The sequence below is a fragment of the Elephas maximus genome, chromosome 1, assembly GCF_024166365.1.
Source record: "Elephas maximus indicus isolate mEleMax1 chromosome 1, mEleMax1 primary haplotype, whole genome shotgun sequence".
Taxonomy (NCBI): domain Eukaryota; kingdom Metazoa; phylum Chordata; class Mammalia; order Proboscidea; family Elephantidae; genus Elephas; species Elephas maximus.
In genome coordinates, this window is record NC_064819.1 from 48949848 (window position 1) to 48974039 (window position 24192).

Sequence of the window (24192 nt, forward strand, 5' to 3'; positions counted from 1 at the left end):
TTATAGTCCAGCTTCTCAGATCATTTGCTCAGCATACAGATTGAATAAGCATGGTGAAAGGATATAACCCTAACACACACCTTTCCTGATTTTAAACCACACAGTATCACCTTGTTCTGCTCAAAAAGTTGCCTCTGCATGAGTACAATTAAGTGTTCTGGAATCCCCATTCTTCTCAATGTTATCCATAATTTCTTATGATCCACTCGGTCAAATGTCTTTGTGTAGTCAATACACAATAGCATCCTATAGGGTCACTATGAGTTGGAATTGACTCGAGGGCACTGGGTTTAGTCAATAAAACACAGGTAAACATTTTTCTGGTATTCTCTACTTTCAGCCAATGTCCATCTTAGTCTGAACAGATATCATCAGCAATGCTATCCCTAGATCCACGTCCTCTTCTGAATTCACCTTGAATTTCTGGCAATTTCCTGTCAATGTACTGCTACAATTCTTTTTGAATTATCTTTAGCAGTGGAAGGCACTCGAATAATTCCCTACTAACATCTGATAGCCAGTGCATATATAAATTTCCTCAATTGTCCCCAAAATGTCTCTTGTAATGATTTTTTGTTTGTTTTTTCCTGTCGTTGCTGTTGGGGTGGTGGTGGTAGTTTTTTTTTTCCTCTTCCACCTCTCTCTTCCTCCTTCTTCTCTACCTTCTCATTGCTTTGAACCAGATTCTGATTAAGGTAAGCACACTACATTTGATTGTTAATCTTATTAAGACTCCATATTTTAATCTGAAACCATTCCCTGCCCTTTTTGTTCATGATATTGATTTTTTGAAGATTCTAGGACATTTTTTTCTTGTAAAATTTCCCATATTCTGGTTTTGTCTGAGTGTTTCCTCATGCTGTTGTTTAACTTGTCCCTGTCGATCCCCTATATTTCCTGTAAATGGAAGTTTGGGTCTGGAGGCTTGATTAGATTTAGGTTAAACATTTTTGGCAAGAACACTTCATAGGTGATATTGTGTACTTCAGGTTACATCCCATCTGGAGACACATGAAGTCCAGTTGTCTGACTTATTGGTGCTCAACCAAGTTTAGATCGCTTGTGTAAGGTGTGACTGCCACAGTTCTCCACTGTAAAGATACCTTCTCCCCATGTAATTAATCAGTAAGGAACTCTGGAGTGAGATACTGGCACATGTGAATATCCTTTCTCCCAACAACATTTTATTCAATGGTTTGGCAACCATTGATGATTCCTGTCGATATTAATTATTGCATTAACAGTGCATCGATTATAAAATAAAACCACTGGGTGGTGCAAACAGTTTTCAAGCGATTGCTAACCTAAAGGTTGGTAGTTTGAACCTACCCAGCAGTACTGCAGAAGATTGGCCTGGAGATCTTCTTCTGTTAAGGTTACCATCAAGGAAATCCTATGGAGTAGTTCTCTGTAACACTGGTCACCATGAGTCAGAATCAACTCGATGGCAACCACCAAGAACAATTGTAAAATGTTTAAAGGATGACTGGAAAGAAGAAAAAGGAGGATTGAGTAAAGAAAGAGAAAACAAGGTTACTAGGAAATAGAAAACTGGATACGTAGAAAACAATTTAGAAAGTTTTACTCAGGGTACTCCCTATTTACTTTCACTTGTCTCCAGAATCATGAGCCCTTTAAGCAAACGCTGGTCTGGAGCAACAAGCAAAGACAGCATCTTGCTCAGGGCTGTCTATTCAGCAAGGAGTGAATGCATCCCAGTGAGTTTGGGTGTTTGAACTGTGTTCTGAACTTCATCCCCGACCTTGGCCAAGAAAGAGCTCACCAATCAGAAGGAGGGGTACCACTATGCCTCAAATCAGGAACTCGGGACAGTGACTTCCACATGACGAGGAAGTGGTGGTGCCAGCTTGGGGAACCCTTGACCTCTTACACAGGTTTACAGAACACAGGCAACAATAGCATTTATCCTGAACTCTCAGTTACAAATCTTTAGTTCTTTAAAGCAGTACTTGTCCAAAAAAAAGGTTTTTGTTTTGTTTTTTAAAGAAACAAGGGATCACTTTGCTAACCAGTTGTATCAAAGAATTGACTCAACAGCAACTAACAACAACATGTATTTAAAGTCCTTCAGGTTATTTCAAAACACACATCTTTTTTAACCTGCCAGCCCAACATGGAAAATTCTGTTCTAATTTGGGACATAGCACTCTTCCAGTTGTGGCATTCAAAGACCCTAGCCCCCAAAAAGACCCTAATCCCCAAAACGAAAATTAACGCTTACTTTAAAAAAAAAAAAAAAATTTTTTTTTTTTTTTTAGTAAACGTAAGGAACAGAACAAAGACCCTTAAGTAAAGAGTTTAATATCGGATAGGGGAGAGAAGTCATTACAAAATCTCTAACACAAGGGAGAGTATGATCTACGCAGAAGGAACGGACCAAGCTGGGAAGGCAGCACGGAGCCCATCACCACGCTGACGGGAGGACCCAGAGAAGGTGTCTCCTGGCCAACACCCCCGCAATGGAAAGTTACTCTCAACTGGTGGGAACCGACTCCTGGGAAGCCAGCCAGTACTGATTCACCAGGTAATTATGAGGAGGCTAAAGGTATCTGCTCCAGACGAGTTACGGTCTCATCACTCCCTCGAGAGGACTATCATTACCTATTTCTAGGGGAATTTTTTTTTTAATTTGTATTTTTAAAAAATGTACTTTAAAAGTGAAAATTCAAATTTACTTTAGTTTTATTTTAATGCTTGCATTATTTTTAAGATTGGGAGGAGAAGGAGTCATGTTATCAAGCAAATAGCATCAGGGTGCTTCAGCTGCTAATGGGTTGAGAATTTGGAATCATGACTCCAGACAGCAGATGCTAGATAAATGCTGAATAGGCAAATTCTTCAGATGCTTTTTTTTTTTCTAAAGACTACAGTGTTGCTTTTTAATTTTTTTAGCAATTTCACCCCCACCCCTGCCTTCTAACCTCCCAGCCCCCCACCTACCATTTTCTGCATCCTGTCGTATATGTTACCTCATTGCCAACAATTTCTCCCACTCTTCCAAGGTCCTCCTTCAGAAGTGAATACAAATGCATCAGAGAAGAGCTTTGCCGTGGCTCAGAAAAACTTCACTCAACCAAACATTCCAACTATTCAAAAGGGAGCTGACAAGAACCTTTTCGTGAAGAGCTGTACTGCCAATTACATAATATCAGTATCAGCAATGAAGTGCCTGAGGGGCTGGAAGTAAAAACTGACTTTAAACATAAAATGTAGCCCGATGCTTCCAATGCACATTAAAATTGTGAGTTTTTTTTTTTTTTCTAACAGACATAACTCTAAGTATTTCTAATAATAAAGGAAAACGGCATCCTTATCTACTTTTAAAAGTTTAGCTCTGGAAAAACCTCTTATGTTGTTGTTAGTTGTTAGTTACTGTCAAGTTGTCTCTGACTCATGGCAACCCCATGTACCTCAGAATGAAACGTTGCCTGGTCCTGCACCATCTTCATGATCATTGGTATGTTTGAGTCCATTGTCGCGGCTATTGTGTGGTGCTTTCCAACCTAGGGGGCTTATCTGCCAGCACTATATTAGACCTTGTTTTGTTGTGATCTATAATGTTCTCCTTGATTAATTTTCAGCAGTAGAGCACCAGGCCTTTCTTCCTAGTCTGTCTTAGTCTGGAAGCTCCACTGAAACCTGTCTACCACAGGTGACCCTGCTGCTATTTGTAATACCAGTAGCAGAGCTTCAAGCATCATAGAGACATGCAAGGTCCCATAGTATGACAAACTGACAGACAGGTTGGAGTCTCTATTGAGAATTCCATTTTAAGGTTCTGAGTCTTTCCCTTCAACAGTATTTCCTTTTTTCTCTTTTCTTTCATCATTAAACAAAAAGACAAGCGGTGTCTTCTCTTACCATGTATGATGTATGACTATTAAACAGCAGGACGTAGATGTCCTATTCTTGCTGCTAAAACAGAGCTACTTAAGTCAAAATATCACCTTAGTTATGGTGAGGTTCAAGTTCCAAGACGCCAAGCATAACTTCACAAATGAATGTCTTTCCTGCTCATCTCGAATCACCTTTGCCATAAAGAAGGTCATTCTCTTTTTTCTTGGCTACTGAACACAACAGGGGCTGCCTAAAGGACAGCTGCATTAGGACCTGGGACCTCCAAACCCAGGCACATCTGAATTAAGGCATTGCCCATTAAAGACATAGCACAAATCATTAGGAAAAGAACAGCCTGAGACTGTGGTCATGCTGAAAGCAGCCACCAAACCAGGGCTGCTGGCCACCCTTTGATAGTTTTCAGTTAGTTCTCTCTCGAGCAGCACCCTCCTCACTGGAGGAGGGTGGGCCCGTTGAGCTGGGTGGGCAGGCCTGTCAACATGCCCGGGGTCTGACAAAGAGGACAGATGAGTCACCATGCAACAGCTACACAAATTACCAACATTACAGTGAGCAATGCAAATGCTCAGTCCCCATCACAGGACAGAAACCGCGAGTCACTTAAAGCAAGACTTTAAAAACGCAAGCGTGCGTGCAAATACGGTGCCTTTCTCCCAGCTAAACCTGAGCTATTAAATCATTACTGTTTTGTCTCAATCTTTTTTTTTTTTTGTCCTTCTTTTTGTTTCTGCCCAAAAAGAGCATCTAACTTTCTTCCTTACTCTGAAGGTTAAAATAACTCTCTGCACCTTCATTGGCTTATACCATTGGCATCAAGAAATGGCTGAGGACCAGTTTATAACACATCAGTAAGAACATTCAAGGGGGACAACACAGCCAGGCTAGTCAGCATAAAGGGTCCTAGGGCTTTAACCTCGCTCCTCCTCAGTTTCTTCATCTGTAAAATGGAGTGATTAAAAAAACTACTTCATGTGGTCGCTATATGGATTAAATTAAACAATCCGAGTGAAGTGTTTGACAGAGTACCTCATAAGCCAAAAAACCAAACCCATTGCCATTGAGTCAATTCTGACTCATAGCGACCATATAAGACAGGGTAGAACTGCCCCCATAGAGTTTCCAAGAAATACCTGGTAGATTTGAACTGCTGACCTTTTGGTTAGCAGCCATAGCACTTAACCACTGCACCACCAGGGTTTCCCAGTACCTCATAAACCAGAAAAACCAAACCCACTGCCGTCGAGTTGTTTCCGACTCATAGCAACCCTCCCTATAGGACATAGTAGAACTGCCCTGTAGAGTTTCCAAGGAGCACCTAGCGGATTCTAACTGCCGACTTTTTGGTTAGCAGCCATAGCACTTAACCACCACGCCACCAGGGTTTCCCAGTACTAACCATAAATGTTTGTTATTAGGATTGTTAACGATTATCACCATGTGACCCCAAGCAATGCTAGATAGAGCTCTGAGCAGTCGGATATTTCTCTGATTCTCTGCACAAACACAAAGGAATTTCCTCCTCCAGGAAGCTTGGACTGCAAGATAAATACTGAACGATAAACACTTAAATCACAATTAGAGAAGGATCCAGAAGTTCACACAGCATGCAGCCACGGTGCAAGACTGGCTTCTTCTAATTGATCAGAACCCCCTGGCAGTGAGCTTTGTAAAGTCACTCGCTTGCCAACCTTGTAATCAAACAGGATTCAAAAGAGAAGTCACCCAGTGGTTTCCTTAGAAAAAAAAAAAAAATTTTTTTTTTTCCTCAGAGTCTGAATTTAATTCAGTTGAAGAAAAGGACTGAGATACTTGAGGACGAGTTGGAAAGTAGGGGACACAATTACATCAAAAATAAGTCCACAATAGTGTATGAGCCCACTTTTGTGAAATATCTAGAACTGGCAGGTGCATAGTGACAAAAGCGTAGTCGTGGTGCCAGGGACAAGGACAAGGAGGGAATGGGGAGCTATTACTAAGTGGGTGATGAAATGGATAGTGTGGAAATGGATAGTGGTGATAGCAGCACAACGTGGTAAGTGTAATTAATGTCACTGATCTCTGTACTTAAAAATAGTTAAAATGACAAAATATACATATTTTATTACAAAGAAGTTTCCTTTTTTAAAAAAGCCCAGTGGTTCCACTGTTATTTGAATTCGTATGTTCCATGTACTAGATTTGTGGGGTTTTTTTGTTTGTTTGTTCTCTGCATGTGTAGATATGTGTATGTGATTAAATTATAGTTGCAGACTTTATTTTTACTTTTGCCACGGATGAAATGAAGTCTGCTTCAAGATATGATTTTCTATCTAAAGAAGCTTAACAAGTGACTATTTAGCGTTAATCAAAAGTGACACGAAAGGTGGAGTTAAAACAATTTCCAAGAAAATTGAACTACCCTATGAAATGGCAAAATCTACAACTTGCAACTGTTGGTAGAAAACCAATCTAAATGCAAATGTTCATTTCTGCAGCAATCCGAAAGCTCAGTCCAGAGTGCCCAAAAGGTTTCTGATCTTTGCAAATGCTGGTTGTTTCGTTCTCTTTCTACACACAAAAAAGTGTGAAGAATCAAGGGCGTGGGCCAGTTTAAATCGGAACCACCAAAGACCAAGCACAAAAAGGTAGACAGGACAGCCCAGGGAACTTTTGCGGTGGTACAGCATTCTTATAATTCTTCTGTAGAATTGCCTGTACAATTAGTTTTACTTATACTGTGATTCTAAGCATTAAATCTTGCTACTAATCCTTTACCTCGAAATTCCTACCACCCACCGTGAGGTAATAAAAAAGTGAACCCTGAACGCCTTCCTCGGGTTCCCAAAAGCTAATTGCTTAAAATATAAATTATTCTCAAAGGCCTAGCTTTACTCCAAGTACAAATGTGTCAGTTGCCTTGATTATTGCCTTTAGTCTGTTTATTAGTCCTTAATACTGATACATATGCTTCCCCATCATCTACTCAACGGCTTCGGAAATGAAGCTCTACGTATGTATGCTGGCTTGCTTAAGCAAGATAAAGGTGTGAAAGTGCCTTAACCAGAGGAGAATGCTACGCAGGTTAAGGTGAAATGACCAAACCAAGCCCATCCCCTCCAAAACAAAGAAAATAGTGTCAGCTGTCCTTAGAAAAACAAAGCAAAAAGTCTAAATGCATTTCCTACACTAGTGGCTTCAGACTTTCTTTATTTTAATACTAGATTTTATAGTAAGAAATATATTTTACGTCTTGACCCAGAAGCAGTCACATAAACTGAGATAAAGATTCATGAGTCAATACCGCCCCCAAGTACAGGTCATGCAATCTGGTGTTTTCTAATTCTACTTTCTTTTGTTTTTTAAATGCTCCAATGACTTGGCAAATGATTTCACTATCTCCTAATGGGTTGCAGCCCATAATTTGAAAAGCCACGCACCAGAGAATCACCTCTGGAACAGCTATAGAGCTGGGTAGTGCGACCCACTCACAAGGCAAAGACCAGCTGTCCCATCCCTACTTCAGCCACTGATTGTACGTGTTTCTCAAATGCCAGCTGTGGCCAACAAAAAGATGGAAACAGTTTTGTTATTACTGAAGAGAAAAGCCCTCAGAGCAGAGACTGAGGGTATCATGCTGAAGGATGATTACCTAGTAGGCTTTAGGACTTCTAACCAAACAGAGCAGTCGAAGCTCCAGAGACACCGCTAAAATAACAGCAAAGAAATTAAAAGAGAACAGAAGAGCAAAAGAACATGAATATACTGTGGACTGCCAGAAAAATGAACAAATCCGTCTTAGAGGAAAACACAACCAGAATGCCCCTTAGAAGCAAAGATGGCAAGACTTTAGCTTGCTTACTTTGGACACATCATCAGGAAAGACCAATTGCTAGAAAAGGACATCATGTTTGATAAAGTAGAGGTCAGGGAAAATGAGGGAAACCTTCGATGAGATGGATTCACACAATAGCTTCAACAATTGTTTCAAACACACCAATGATCATGAACATGGTACAGGGCTGGGCAACATTTCATTCTGTTATACATAAGGTCGCCGTGAGTTGGAGCCGACTTGATGACAACTAACAACAACAAGAGGAACATTCCTCAGCAAATGAGTGATTTCAACTGTTTTTTGGAGGATGGAAAGCAGATAGAAAAAGCCAGGGTGCCTGCCTAAGGTAGAGCGTAAGAAGTGGCCCAGTCCAATTCCAGAAGCCTGAAAGTTTTCAGCTTTGAAGGATACCAGGTGCCCAGAAAGATGGGCATGAGTATTAGGCCTGAAACAGGGCAGTAGGCTGGATGTCCGAATATAGGCACATTGGATCTTCATGTGCTCTTTCTTACCTTATGCTACCAGAAGCTACCCACCCCCCCCCCCCAGTATACACACCTCAACACTACCATCACACACATACTACTTCATTCCCACCCCAGTCAGGGATTAGGGATTACGCTCCAGAGAAAATGTGCATGGGTTCCACAGATGTAAGGACATCAGATACAGTGTGTTGTTTTTAGGCACCATGGAGTCAGTTCTGACCCATAGCGACCCTATGTACAACAGAACAAAATGCTGCCCGGTCCTTTGCCATCCTCACAATCATTGCTATGTTTGAGCCCATCGTTGCAGCCATTGTGTTAATCCATCATGTTGAGGGTCTTCCTCTTTTTCGCTGAGGGTCAGATAAAGTGTAAAGAGGGACTTGGGGTAAGTACACCCAATGCAGGCTGAGACACACCAGGCAAATGCCCCTCCCAACCCTTGCTTTCCCAAGCATTTGACCAAACCAAAAAACCAAACCCACTGCTATCAAGTCGATTCCAACTCATAGCGACCAACTAGGTAAATATAAGGACATTTATTTTCTGGATAAACTAAGTGGTCCCAGAAAAGAAGAAGCCTTTAGAAAAATTTGGGAGTCCCCAACAAAAACTTCCAGCTTATCACTCACCCTACTTTGAATGCCCACCATTAAACAGCCCAGCCTTGAAAACATAGTGCTTTCAATCAGCTAAGGGTCTACGGGCATGTGAGGAAAGCCTCCAAGATGTGAGAAAGCAAAACAATACTAAAAATAGGAACCCAGAAAGAACGAGACACTGCAGGAAATAAAATTCCTACACTCCCTAGAAAAAGAGAAACCAAACCCACTGCTATTGAGTCAATTCTGACTCATAGTGACCCTACAGGACAGAGTAGAACTTCCTGATACAGTTTCCAAGGAGGGCCTGGTGGATTTGAACTGCTGACCTCTTGGTTAGCAGCCGTAGCACTTAACCACTACGCCACTAGTGTTTCCTAGAAAAAGAGAGATGATAGTAAATCTGTAAAATCAGAACAAAATGCTTTTTAAATGAAAGAATCAGAAAACAAAAATTATGATAATCAAGTTAAAATTTTAACAATTAGAAGACAAAGTCAAAGAAGTCTCCCAGAAAACAGAACCAGGGAGAGATAAAAGAAGAGACTTGGATGCTCAATCTATGAGTTTCAAGCCCCACTTATAGGAATTTCCAAGGTAAAAATATAAATTGTTGTTGTGTGCCATTGAGTTGATCCCGACTCATAGTAACCCTATAGGACAGAGTAGAACTGCCCCATACAATTTCCAAGGAGTGGCTGGTGGATTTGAACTGCCGACCTTTGATTAGCAGCCTGAGCTGTTACCCACTTTGCCACCAGGGCTCCAATATATAAATTACCAGGAAGGAAATTATACAAACACACACAACTTTCCCACAACTAAAAGCTAAGATTCTCCAAATTGTAAAAACCACAAAATAAATGAAAATCATGTATTATAAAATGCCAGGGTTAAAAAGAAACTCCTCAAGGGAACTACATCACAAACAAGAAAATAAGAATCAGATGGTTTCAGACTTCCCTCCACCAACACTGAATGTTAGTAGACAATGGAAAAATGCTTTCACATTTTGAGGGAAAATTATTTGCAATCTAAAGATTTATGTTTGTCCCAATACAAATCAAGTAACAAGTAGAATAAATACATTTTATAACAGGCAAGAACTCAAAATTTATCTTCCATACATTCTGTCCTATGAAGTTGCTAGAGGATATGCTCCAGCAAGACAAAGGAGTTAAGAAATAAGAAGGTATGAAATCCAGGAAACAAAAGTTCAGAACCGAGAGAGGCAGGGCCAAGATGGCTCACTAGGTAGATGCTACCTCAGATCCCTCTTGCAACAAAGACTTGGTAAAACAAGTGAATCAATCACATACATGACAATCTATGAACCCTGACCATCAAACACAGATCTAAAGAGTTGACCTGAGTGACAGGTGAGCGAAAAGCTGCGCCTTGAACCAGCGACTGCTTCTGGAACCTGCGACCCACTCCAGAGCCTTGAGCCCTCGCAGTTCCCTGGTGCCGAGTGGCGGGGCTGATAGTGGCTTGCTGAGGCGGGGCAGGCATGGGACACAGCCCTAACCCCTAGCCCCCTGGGGTAACCTCCGTAGAGACTCAGCCAGTGCAAGCAGGCTACACACTGACGGGGCTAATGAGAGAATGAACGAGCAACCACGGGAAAAAGCGACTGTTTTCAAAGCCTGGAACCAGCGTACCAGTCAGAAAATGTTGGCGCCAGACTTTGGACTGGGTGCAGGTGAGCTGAGCACGGCATCCTGAGACGGCGCAAACACCAGATGCAGCCCTAGCCCCCAGAAGTGATCTTGGGGGAAGCCCAGCCAGTGCACACAGGCAGCGCAGCGACGCGGCTCACAGGAGAAGTCACCGGGAGGCAACAATTGGTTTTGGAGCCTGGAGTGCGGCGTCCCAGCCGGGGAACCATGGCGCTGGGCTATGGACCGGGAGCAGAGGAACTGACCATGCCTTCTGAGACAGCACATGCACAGGATGCGGACCTGACCCCCCGGGGCAATCTTGACCCAGCCAACACACAGGCTACCCGCCCCTCGGGAATCTCAGATAAAACAGTCCTCACCAAGCAAGTTAAGTAACTTTGTCTATATTCCTCTCTTCTATCTATCTGATCCCTCCCCTCCCCTTCCCAGGTGGCTTCATTAACATTGGAATTTCCTGGGCCAGAGGGTGAAGTGCTCTGTGGTTTTGTTTGTTTGTTTGTCTTTTCCTAACCCATTCTCCTGGCCTGAGAGAAGCAGCTACAAAAAAACCTAGGGACCAAGAACCCTTCCCTGACTTCCCGAAATTGGACTAAAAATACAGAACCAGCTCCAGCCAAGCATATGAGATCCACAGTCTTGGGCTTTCATCCCTACAGGGAACAAGGTGGCTATTGTAATGCAAAGGCAATTCTGATAGTGATCTGACTGTAATTGTTTTAGCGGATTACCAGAAAGACAAGTTTCCCAGGTCTGATATCTCTGCATATTCAACAGAGCCCTCACTGACCCACAATGGGGAACTGAGGGCTGAAGCTCCCCCCATACCACCTAACCTCCTGCCATAGGGGTCTGAGGATAGTGACATCTACCAGTCTGTAGAGGTACATGCATTGGGTGCCTAAGCTACAGCTGCAGAGCCCACCCACCAAAGTGCTTTAGGAATAGAGACACCTCACGGGCACTTGGGGGAAGCCTGTCAGCATCATGGCCCCCCTGGAATGTGACCCCCTACTGCTACTAGAATCTGGTGCACACAACTATCACCACTACTCCTCTAAGCAAATAGGTGACAGTCTACCCCACACACTTGGTGACACAAAATCAGATTCTACTCAAGAATAGTGAACAGACTTTTAGGCTTATATTTCTGGTAATGGCCCAAACCAGCTGGTAAGAGGACATAAGTGATTCAAAGGCTACAACAATCAAGACAGCACAATCTAGTAGCCCATCTACGTATATTGAAAGAAAACAAAAAAAGATAAGACTCAGTGAGCAAATATAAAACAAATCATTACAATATCTTATAGATGGCTTGGAGACAGCAGTCAATATCAAACCACATAAAGAAGCAGACCATGATTGCTTCTACAACTCCCCAAATTAATGAATCAAAATCTTTCCCAAATGAAGATACAATCCTGGAATTGCTAGATGCAGATTATAAAAAACTAATTTACAGAGCGCTTCAAGACATCAGGGATGACCTCAAAAATGAAACGAGGCAATCTACAGAAAAAGCCAAGGAACACACTGATGAAGCAGTTGAAGAAAACAAGAAGATTATTCAAGAACATAGTGGAAAAAATAATAACCTGCAATAATCCATAGAGAGACAGCATTCAGAAATCCAAAAGATTAACAGTAAAATTACAGAATTAGACAACTTAATAGGAAGTCAGAGGAGCAGAATCGAGGAATTGGAACGCAGAGTGGGGGAGCTGGAGGATAAAGCAATTGACACCAATATAGTTGAAGAAAAATCAGAAAAAAAGAATTAAAAAAAAAAAATGAAGAAACCCTAAGAATCATGTGGGACTCTATCAAGAAGAATAACTTGCGTGTGATTGGAGTTCCAGAACAGGGAGGAATAACAGAAAATACAGAGAGAATAGTTGAAGATTTGTTGGCAGAAAACTTCCCTGACGTCATGAAAGACGAAAGGATATCTATCCAAGATGCTCATCGAACCCCATATAACATTGATCCAAAAAGAAAATCACCAAAGCATATTATCATCAAACTTGCCAAAACCAAAGATAAAGAGAAAATTTTAAAAGCAGCCAGGGAGAAAAGAAAGGTCTCCTACAAAGGAGAATCAATAAGAATAAGTTCGGACTACTCAGCAGAAACCATGCAGTCAAGAAGGCAATGGGATGACATATATAGAGCACTGAAGGAGAAAAACTGCCAGCCAAGGATCCTTTATCCAGCAAAACTCTCTCTCAAATACGAAGGTGAAATTAAAACATTTACAGATAAACACAAGCTTGGAGATTTGCAAAAACCAAACCAAAGCTACAAGAAATACTAAAGGAAATTGTTTGGTCAGAAAATCAATAACATCAGATAACAACACAACACAAGGTCACAGAACAGAACATCCTGATATCAACTCAAATAAGGAAATCACAAAAACAGATTAAGATTAATTTCAAAAAGAAAAAAATGCTCAAAGCAGGGAATCATTGAAGTCATTATGTAAAAGATCACAATAATCAAAAAGAGGGACTAAATACAGGAGGCATAGAACTGCCATATGGAAAGGAAAACAAGGCGATACAGGATGATACAAGTTAGGTTTCTACTTAGAAAAATAGGGGTAAATATTAAGGTAACCACAAAGACGTCTAACAATTCCATGACTCAAAATAAAAACCAAGAAAAACATAACGACTCCGCAAACATAAATTCAACTACTATGAAAATGAGGAAACACACGGTTTACAAAGAAAAACGTCTCAGCACAAAAAAGTAAGTGGAAAAATGAAATTGTCAACAACACACATAAAAAGGCATCAAAATGACAGCATTAAACACATACTTATCTATAACTACACTGAATGTAAATAGACTAAATGCACCAATAAAGAGACAGAGAGTCTCAGACTGGATAAAGAAACACCATCCGTCAATATGCTGCCTACAAGAGACACACCTTAGACTTAGAGACACAAACAAACTAAAACTCAAAGGATGGAAAAAAAAATATGTCAAGCAAACAAAAATTAAAAAAGAGCAGGAGTAGCAGTATTAATTTCTGACAAAACAGACTTCAAAATTAAATCCACAACAAAGCATAAAGAAGGACACTACGTAATGATTAAAGGGAAAATTGATCAGGAAGACATAACCATATCAAATATTTATGCACCCAATGACAGGGCTACAAGATACATAAAACAAACTTTAACAGAACTGAAAAGTGAGACAAATGCCTCCACAATTATAGTAGGAGACTTCAACATACCACTTTCGGAGAAGGATAGGACTTCCAGTAAGAAGCTCAATAGAGACATGGAAGACCTAATTGCTACAATCAACCAACTTGACCGCATAGACTTATACAGAACACTCCACCCAACAGCTGAAAAGTATACTTTTTTTTCTAGTGCCCATGGAACATTCTCTAGAATAGATCATATATTAGGTCATAAAACAAACCTTTGCAAAATCCAAAACATTGAAATATTACAAAGCACCTTCTCAGACCACAAGGCCATAAAAGTGGAAATCAATAACAGAAAAATCAGGGAAAAGAAATCAAATACTTGGAAACTGAACAATACCTTGCTCAAAAAAGACTGGGTTATAGAAGACATTAAGGAGGGAATAAAGAAATTCATAGAATGCAACAAGAATGAAAACACTTCCTATCAAAACCTCTGGGACACAGCAAAAGCAGTGCTCAGAGGTCAATTTATATCGATAAATGCACATTTAACAAAAAGAAGAAAGAGCCAAAATTAGAGAACTGTCCCTACAACTTGAACAAATAGAAAGCAAGCAACAAAAGAATCCATCAGGCACCAGAAGAAAACAAATAATAAAAATTAGAGCTGAACTAAATGAATTAAAAAAAAAAAAAATGAATTAGAGAAAAGAAAAACAATTGAAAGAATTAACAAAACCAAAAGCTGGTTCTTTGAAAAAATTAACAAAACTGATAAACCCTTGGCCAGACTGACTAAAGAAATACAGGAAAGGAAACAATTAACCTGAATAAGAAACGAGATGGGCCACATCACAACAAACCCAACTGAAATTAAAAGAATCATATCAGATTATTATGAAAAATTGTAGTCAAAACAGCCTGGTATTGGTACAAAAACAGGCACATAGACCAATGGAACAGAATTGAGAACCCAGATATAAATCCAACCACATATGAGCAGCTGATATTTGACAAAGGACCAGTGTCAGTTAATTGGGGAAAAGATAGTCTTTTTAACAAATGGTGCTGGCATAACTGGATATCCATTTGCAAAAAAATGAAACAGGACCCATACCTCACACCATGCACAAAAACTAACTCCAAGTGGATCAAAGACCTAAACATAAAGACTAAAATGATAAAGATCATGGAAGAAAAAATAGGGACAACCTTAGGAGCCCTAATACAAGGCGTAAACAGAATACAAAACATTACTAAAAATGATGAAGAGAAACCAGATAACTGGGAGCTCCTAAAAATCAAACACCTATGCTCATCTAAAGACTTCACCAAAAGAGTAAAAAGACCACCTACAGATTGGGAAAAAATTTTCAGCTATGACATCTCTGACCAGCGCCTGATCTCTAAAATCTATATGATTCTGTCAAAACTCAACCACAAAAAGACAAACAACCCAATCAAGAAGTGGGCAAAGGATATGAACACACACTTCACTAAAGAAGATATTTGGGCAGCTAACAGACACATGAGAAAATGCTCTCGATCATTAGCCATTAAAAGGATCATAGCCATTAGAGAAATGCAAATTAAAACCACGATGAGATTCCATCTCACCCCAACAAGGCTGGCATTAATCCAAAAAAACACAAAATAATAAATGTTGGAGGGGCTGCGGAAAGATTGGAACTCTTATACACTGCTGGTGGGAATGTAAAATGGTACAACCGCTTTGGAAATCTATCTGGCGTTTTCTTAAAAAGTTAGAAATAGAACTACCATACAACCCAGAAATCCCACTCCTCGGAATATATCCTAGAGAAATAAGAACATTTACACGAACAGATATATGCACACCCATGTTTATTGCAGCTCTGTTTACAATAGCAAAAAGCTGGAAGCAACCAAGGTGTCCATCAATAGATGAATGGTTAAATAAATTATGGTACATTCACACAATGGAATACTGTGCATCGATAAAGAACAGTGATGAATCTGTGAAACATTTCATAACATGGAGGAATCTGGAAGGCATTATGCTGAGTGAAATTATTCAGATGCAAAAGGACAAAAACTGTATAAGACCACTATTATAAGTTCTTGAGAAATAGTATAAACTGAGATGAACACATTCTTTTGTGGTTACGAGAAAGGGGAGGGAGGGAGGGTGGGAGAGGGTTATTTACTGATTACTTAGTAGATAACAACTATTTATCTTATCTTATTTTAAAAAATAATAAATTAAAAAAATTTTTTTTTTTTTTAGTAGATAAGAACTACTTTAGGTGAAGGGAAGGACAATACTCAATACAGGGAAGGTCAGCTCAACTGGACTGGACCAAAAGCAAAGAAGTTTCCAGGATAAACTGAATGCTTCGAAGGTCAGCGGAGCAAGGGCAGGGGTTTGGGGACTATGGCTTAAGGGGACTTCTAAGTCAATTGGCATAATAAACTCTATTATGAAAACATTCTGCATCCCACTTTGAAGTGTGGGGTCTGGGGTCTTAAATGCTAACAAGCGGCCATCTAAGATGCATCAATTGGTCTCAACCCACCTGGATCAAAGGAGAATGAAGAACACCAAGGTCACACGATAACTACGAGCCCGAGACAGAAAGGGCCACATGAACTAGAGACTTACATCATCCTCAGACCAGAAGAACTAGATGGTGCCCGGCCACAACCGATGACTGCCCTGACAGGGAGCACAACAGAGAACTCCTGAGGGAGCAGGAGAACAGTGGGATGCAGACCCCAAATTCTCATAAAAAGACCAGACTTAATGGTCTGACTGAGACTAGAAGAATCCCGGTGGTCATGGTCCCCAAACCTTTTGCTGGCCCAGGACAGGAACCATTCCCGAGGACAGCTCATCAGACATGGAAGGGACTGGACAATGGGTTGGAGAGAAATGCTGATGAAGAGTGAGCTACTTGCATCAGGTGGACACTTGAGACTGTATTGGCATCCCCTGTCTGGAGGGGAGATGGGAGGGTAGAGAGGGTTAGAAACTGGCAAAACGGTCAAGAAAGGAGAGACTGGAAGGAGGGAGCGGGCTGACTCATTAGGGGGAGAGTAAATAAGAATATGTAGTAAGGTGCATATAAGCTTATGTGCGACAGACTGACTTGATTTGTAAACTTTCACTTAAAGCACAATAAAAATTATTTAAAAAAAAAAAGTTCAGAACCGGAGGTGGCGAACAGAAATTCTGGATGATGCTGAAGGAAAATCCTGGAAGAACAGAAGGCTCCAGTGAAGGGTCTCTAGGGAATAGTTGTAAAAACCAAAACCATTGTTTCAGAATTTCAAAATAGAAACATTCTGTTTATAAGAAGTACATTCAGGAAGGGTACACTAGCCAGCCAGAAGCTGTAGCCTGCCACTTATCGTTTCTTTACCAAATAAAATCTACTGACTTTCTTTTCCACACAAGTACATCCCAAAATTGCCTCGTAGTCAGCTAGGGAGAAGGGCCTTGGGATGATTAAATATGCAAGATGAGGCCTTGTGATACTCAGCAGGCGAGGAGAAGGTAGACCCTAGAGACAAAGGTAAGCAAACTGAAAGCACGCTGTTTGAAAGGGGTGATGATAATACACATTTGAAAGAGGTCATAATATTTATCTAGTAAAATATTTAGGATCCATAAAGTGGTCACAATATTTTCCAATAGGAATAAAACCTTTAAGATCAAAGAAGTAGTCCTGGGGAGATAAACTACCTGTTTTCATCATTTTGTTAACTTCTTAGTTACCATTGTAATTTCACAATATCTGACACCAAGTTCTATTTGTTACCGAGGCTGACTTACTTTGCTCCCTTCCCAAAGGAAAAGATACAGAGAATTATAATGTTTGATCCTTAGGAAAGCAATATTTATAAGGCAGTTAACAGATCTGTTGAGGAACGTGGTAAGAATTAAAGACAGATATATCAAAAACTAAGGATTTTTTAAAGCAGACAATTAATCACAGTAAAAGCAAAAATTTGTTCATTAAAAGAAGTGTAATCATAATTCACTACTTGATGATATAGTCAGTAATATTTATATAGTTTTAATAATGTAAATACTATACTAAATAATGATATAACTAAAATATGACATAACTGTATTGAGGGAATGCGATAAAGTGTGTGATTATATGGGGGCTTGGGGAGGCGATGGTAGCAGACTGTAATAAAGGAATTATTTACAAAGGTGTAGACACAGGGTGTAGGCAAACAAAGGTAGTGCAGTCACCCAGCAGATAGCAATAGCAGCGAGTCATTGCCAAGGCTAGGCCTGAAAGCTCATGTCCAAGGGGAGGAACAACTACCAGACCTAAGAAAGTAGCTGTATGGATAGGGCTGCCTGCATGAAGAGAAGGAGGGGCCATATCCAGGAGAATATACATCCTGCCCCTTTTTACCCCTCCAATCCAGTCTCCTGCTGATGCCTCCCATTAACCAGCCTCCCTGGGCAGGGCCAGGGTAAGAAGAGTGGATCGAGAAGAAGCAGAAAACGACCTGCACAGAGTGCTGAGACTTCATCTTTAGTGACCGGAAGACAACAAAATAAACAGTGTCTAAAGTTAACAATGGAAACCCTAGTAGTGTTAAGTGCTATGGCTGCTAACCAAAAGGTCGGCAGTTCAAACCACCGGGAGCTCCTTGGAAACCCTGTGGGGCAGTTCTACTCTGTCCTATAGGATCACTATGAGTCGGAATTGACACAACAGATTTAGGTTTTTTTGGTTAAAGTTAACAATGCACCTTAGAAGCACGAACGGTGAGACTACATCTCACAGACTTTGGACATGTTATCAGGAGGGACCAGTAGAACGTCAGTGAAAAAGAGGAAGACCCTCAACGAGGTGTATTGACACAGTGGCTGCAACAATGGGCTCAAGCATAACATGATTGTGAGGATGGCGCAGGACCAGGCAGAGTTTGGTTCTGTTGTACATAAGGTCCCTAGGAGTTGGAACCAACTCGACGGCACCTAACAACAACAAAGTTAACAAATGAAAAAATAGCACCATTAGCCTACTATTTAGAATTTCTCTAAGTATACACAGAAAGAACTAGCTAACATTTGGAAGTGATCGCTTCTGGGAAGCAGGAGGAGTTGGGAGAAGATCTGTGAGAAAACACTGTTTTTCTTCATAAGTCTTGGTACCATTTGATGCCTTAAATGCATGTGAATATTACTTGATTAGAAATAAAACATCATGAAATGTTAGGGAGAAAATGCGAAACAACAACAAAAAGTAGACACAAGGGGAAGAAAAATGCAGGAGCTTTGTCATCTACACAGACATGGATTTGGACCTCGCCAGCTGTGAGATCCTGGATAAATCACCTCAGCCCTCTGAGACTCCTCATATTATATCCTGTTGAGCATGTAGGGCCACATCCTGTCCCTGAAGGTTCACCCCACACCATACACCACCTCCTCTCCAGTCACCCTCTGGAGCCCTTTTTTGTGACGATTATGAACCAGGTAACTTTACATGCACCTGTGGAATTCAACCTTGAGCTCAGGAAGGCACATTAACCCATTGCTGTTGACAGAGTAGAACTGCCTCATAGGGTTTTCTTGGCTATAAATCTTCATGGAAGCAGATTGTCACACCTTTCTCCCATGGAGCCGCTGGTGGGTTTGAACCACCAACCTTTCGGTTAGCAGCCAAGCAAATAATCACTGTGCCACCAGGCAGTGGCATCACTAGGGGGGTTTAGGCCACACCCCCTGACACTCTCAGAGGGGGTGGCACCAAAAAGACCTTATGGTTGACAGCGGCGGGTGTGTTGGTGCTGCCGCAGGAGGGGTTACCAAGGCAGTGGTGTCACTAGGGTTATTGTCACAGGTCACCCAGTGTGGTGACCCACCCTACTGTGGTAAGCACTCATTAATATAACAAAAGAAAACTATATTTCCTAACAGGGTCAGATATGCAGGCACAGGGGTTAGGACTTTGGCATAAATTTTGAGGGGTCACAATTCAATGCATAACACTCTCTTTGTGAGAGAGGAGCAGGAGGAGGAAGCTCCTCTGGCTTCTGCTTGGGGTTCTGTGGTACACGGAGGCAGTCCTCGAGCTGCGGCCACCATCTTTGATCAGGGAATGGGATATGGCTGACCCACTGAAGATAGTTAAGGATCAAGATAGAAAGACCTGGACCCTTGGAACTATTACGGAGCCACGGAATCAACCCTGGATACAATCTCATGGTTTAAACTGAGGGTCATAAGATTTTCTGTTGCTTGCAGCTAAACCAATCCTAAATGAGGCAATGTGTGCCATTAATAGAGATCAGTTTTGGGATCAGAGTCTGTCTCAAACTGTCTGAGCAGGCATGAACACCCTTTTGTTTAAAACTCAGCTCTAAACCAGTAATCAGGACATTATTACAATGACAACCGTGATGTCTGTGGGTAAAACCAGACGACTTTCATGCCCAAAGAAATAATGGAGGCATTCATTCACACGCATTCACAGCCCAAATACTGTACCTTTTGATGGGCCACAGGGAAGATGCAAACGGCTTTCCTTCAGGGCCGCCCGCCAGGCCAGTCACCACACACTGAGCTCTTCAACTGGGAGTCACTTTGCTCTTTAGGGCGCTGAGAGAGGGCTTGTCGCAGAGGCTTTCTCAGCTGACTGCAAAGACAGGAGCAAGTCTTCCTCCCTGCCATGAGGTGCCATCTTTGGTGTGTGTTTGTAGAGAGAGGGCACCGTCTGGATTCCGTCCTTCATAAGAGGCCATGGGGGTGTCACGAGAGGCTCCAGAAAATGTGCAGCATGCTGTGGAATTGTTTTCTTCCTAATGGACGGGTAAGGGACCCCTCTTTAGTGCTCACTAGGATTCCAGAAGAGGCAGTGGTAGTTCAGTGGTGGAATCCTTGCCTTCCATACAGGAGACCCAAGTTTGAATCCTGCCAGTGCGCCTCACACGCAGCCACCACCCATCTGGCAGTGGAGGCTTCTATGTTGCTATGATGCTGAACAGGTTTCAGTGGAGCTTCGAGACTAAGAGATTAGGAAGAAGGGACTGGAGAGCTACTTCTAAAAATCAGCCAAAGAAAACCTTATGAACCACAACATTTCCATCTACAACCGATCATGGGGATGGGGCAAGAATAGACAGAGTTTCATTCCGTTGTGCATGGGGTCACCATGAGTCAGGGGCCAACTGAATGGCAGCTGACAACAGCAACATGATTCCAGAGAGGGAGATAATTTCAGATAATGTGCCTAGCTCCCTACAGATAATGGAGACAAACCCTCAAATGCTAGTGTGCCAAGTGTCACCTAGAAAGCTTGTTTAAAATGCAAATTCTAGGCTTCAGCTCTAGGGCTTTGATTCAGTCAGTAAGTCTGGGCCCAGGCCCAAGAATCTCCTTTTTAAATCAACCCCACATGTAATTTAGCATAAAGACATCAGACACTTAGAAAAATAGATATAAATAATTCAAATCCATAAATGATCCCAAAAATTTCATCCCTCAACTCTCTCCTCCTGGCTCCTCCCACCTCCCTGCCCCTCCCACATGCCCCTGCACCATGACACACACCCTCATACCAGAATTACTAAAAATGTAGTGGTGTGACCACCAGTCGTGAGAATTTTTTTTAGTATATCACAATTATTACCACCAAAACTCTCTATGAAGAACGAACTCTCTTCATAGATAAACCCAGCAGACATCTACTAAATAAACATTGGCCAGGAGCAAGATAACCAGTGGCGCCTCAATCCTTGGTTAGTTTACCAGCCCCTCTTCTAGTCACTCTTGCCCCCATTTACCGTCACCATTTCAGCGGATGCATAGGGAGCACCCACACTCCTTAAGCTACCTGTCCAGTTATCCTCTGCCCAATCCAAGCCACTGTCCTGGTCTTTCTCCACTCCCGCCTTTTTCTTCCTACACTCTTCCACTCTGTGATCAGTCTGACCCCAGAGGTTCAAAGACCTCCTTTCTGTGGATAACTCCCGAATCTTTCCCTAGTCCGAAGCCTCAACACCCACCAGTTGCTGTGTATTTGTACTTCGACACTCCACTGGTGCCTCAAGTTCAACACATTTGAATTCAACTCACCCCTCACCAGCAGCTCCTCCTAATGCTCTTGTTTTCTCTGTCTGACACCCCTGTTTTCCCTGGGCCAAGAGCTTCCGGTAGCCTTTGACACTCCTTCTTACCCCCACATTCAACCTATTCCTGAAATCTTGCTCCCTCCTTTTCTGTTTCTCTCCTAGCAGTTCTTTCCATTTATACTGACACAGTGTTAGCCGAGGATGTTTGCTTTCATCCTGACTTCTAGTCAAGGCTCTTTGGTTGCAAGGAACAAATAACCAATCAACCCAAAAGGTTATCAAAAGGCATGAGGGCATTCACTGAAACAAAAATAGAAATATAGCTTGTCCTTGTGAGAAATAAGATTAGACCCGAGACGGCATCAAGGACAAGGCAGCCTCTGCCTCCAGCTCTTTCTCCAGCTTTTTTTTTTTTTTTCTTTTTTTTTTTCCTCTGTCTTGCCTGGACTTCTTTCTGCAGATTTGTTCCATTCTTCTGCTTTTCTCTACCTAGTTTGTTAATGTCCCAATTATGCCAACCCCAGCCCCTCATGCATGACCTTTCAGTTCACATGCTCTCTAGTCTAAATACAGTCTCTGTCACTTGGTTCAGCTCTGGAGAGAGAGGTTTGATGGGTCGCTGGCCAGCCAGTAGATTGGACCAGCCTGGTCAGGAGCCCAGCTTTGATGCCAGCATCTAGAATAGGCCAGGTAAAGTCATGGGTATTAAGATAGATACCCATGGTCTGCTCCTTCAGCAGTGGCTACTGATGGAACTATTCCCAGATAAAGAGGCACTTTGAGATGTATCCCATAATATTCTGGTTTCTAAAAGCTAGGCTAGAGACTAACAACATGTCCAAAACCAAAATTTTACCTATCTATTACGAATTGAGAAAAATAACAATTTGTGTGTGTGTGTGTATGTGTGTGTACTTGTGTGCATTGGGAGGTGGGTCATACTTGGGTATAAGATTCCAGATGTCGTTTCTTGGGAACGATTGATCTTTACACAGATATAAGGTCCTTTCTGCTTATGGAGGAAAACATGTCTTTTCATTATGAAATGATGGTGGGATGAGATGGCTTTGGATATTTGTTAATGCCCTTATTTAGCAAAATCAAATGTTGGGATGCTGATGTTAGTCTCTTCAATGTGGGGTAAACTTGGTTTGTCCATGAAATCCAAAAGCCTTTGAAACAGTATACTACCTCTGACTAATGTAATAGCTTCTTAAACTGTCTATTTCAAGATGGCTTCTCCATCTATTTTGCACATCACTGTCCTTAATCTCTCTGATTTTATAAATTTTTAAAAAATCTTCAAAAGCTTTGCAAATGATTAGGAGATAATGTACAAAGTCCTCAACCTCCACAAACCAGCTCCAGCCTGACTTCCCAGAACTTCTCCCACTGTACCCCCCTCACCACTGCGTGCTCCAGACCAGCTTCATTCCTACTCTTCTTGCCTTGCTCCTTCCCACTGCCATGCCCTCCTTTCCAGCCTGCCTAGGTGTTATGGATTGAATTGTGTCCCCCAAAATTTATGTTGAAGTCCTGACCCCTGATACCTCTGAACATGACCTTGTTTGGAAATAGGGTCTTTGAAGGCATTATCAGTAAATTTAACATGAGGCCATACTGGAGCAGGGTGGGTCCTAGTCCAATCGGAGTGGTGCCCTATAAAAAAAGAGAAGAGGCACAGAGAGACAGGCAGGAAAGATGGCCATGTGATGACTGAGTTATACTGCATCTGTGAGCCAAGGTACACCTGGGGCCACCAGAAAAACTGGAAGCCACAAGAGCCTTTAGAGAGAGGAAGGCCCTGCCGACACCCTAAATTCAGACTCCCAGCCTGCAGAACTGTGAGACAATACATTTCTGTTGTTCTAAGCCACCCAGTTTGTGGTATTTTATTACAGCAGTCCCAGGAGACTGAGACACCAGGTCAAATGGTAAACCCTCCATGAAGAGTCCTCTGATACTCTCATTTAAAATGAATCCTGCCACTGAATTCCTTTTACAAAAACAGCACAGATTCTTAGGATGCTTATTATATGCTGCATCATATTGTGTTGTTTGAGCATGTCCTACAATACCCCACTAATGTAAATCCTGAGGGCAGCAGCCCTGCCTACAGAGGCAGTGTGGTAAGGATGAGGCCACATAACATAGGACTCAAAGCATGACTCTGTTCCTGAGATTTGAAGGAGGTCTCTTGCCAGGTGTGAACCTCCATTTGTTCATCTTTAAACTGGAGGTGATAATACCAACCTCTCAGAGTCATTGTAAGAAGAATTGATGCCTTTGAATTATGGTGTTGGTGAAGAATATTGAATATACCATGGGCTGACAGAAGAACAAACAAATCTGTCTTGGAAGAAGTACAGCCAGAATGCTCCTTAGAAGCAAGGATGGCAAGATTTCTTCTCACATACTTTGGACATGTTATCAGGAGGGACCAGTCCTGGAGAAGAACATCATGCTCAGTAAA

At 41.6% G+C, this 24192-nt stretch overlaps 1 long non-coding RNA gene across 4 annotated transcripts in view; it reads right to left on the bottom strand.

Annotated features, from left to right (window-relative positions):
- The window catches only part of LOC126075359 (uncharacterized), a 94722-nt gene extending 72829 nt beyond the window's left edge, over nt 1-21893 (bottom strand). For 2 of the 4 annotated variants that reach the window (XR_007517190.1, XR_007517191.1), the window contains exon 1: nt 20137-21133. This is a non-coding gene — a long non-coding RNA (uncharacterized LOC126075359). Of the gene's footprint in view, nt 1-20136; nt 21134-21723 lie in introns of those variants that run through there. The other 2 variants (XR_007517194.1, XR_007517192.1) reach the window with 2 other exon arrangements.
- Nucleotides 21894-24192: the final 2299 nt, after the last annotated feature.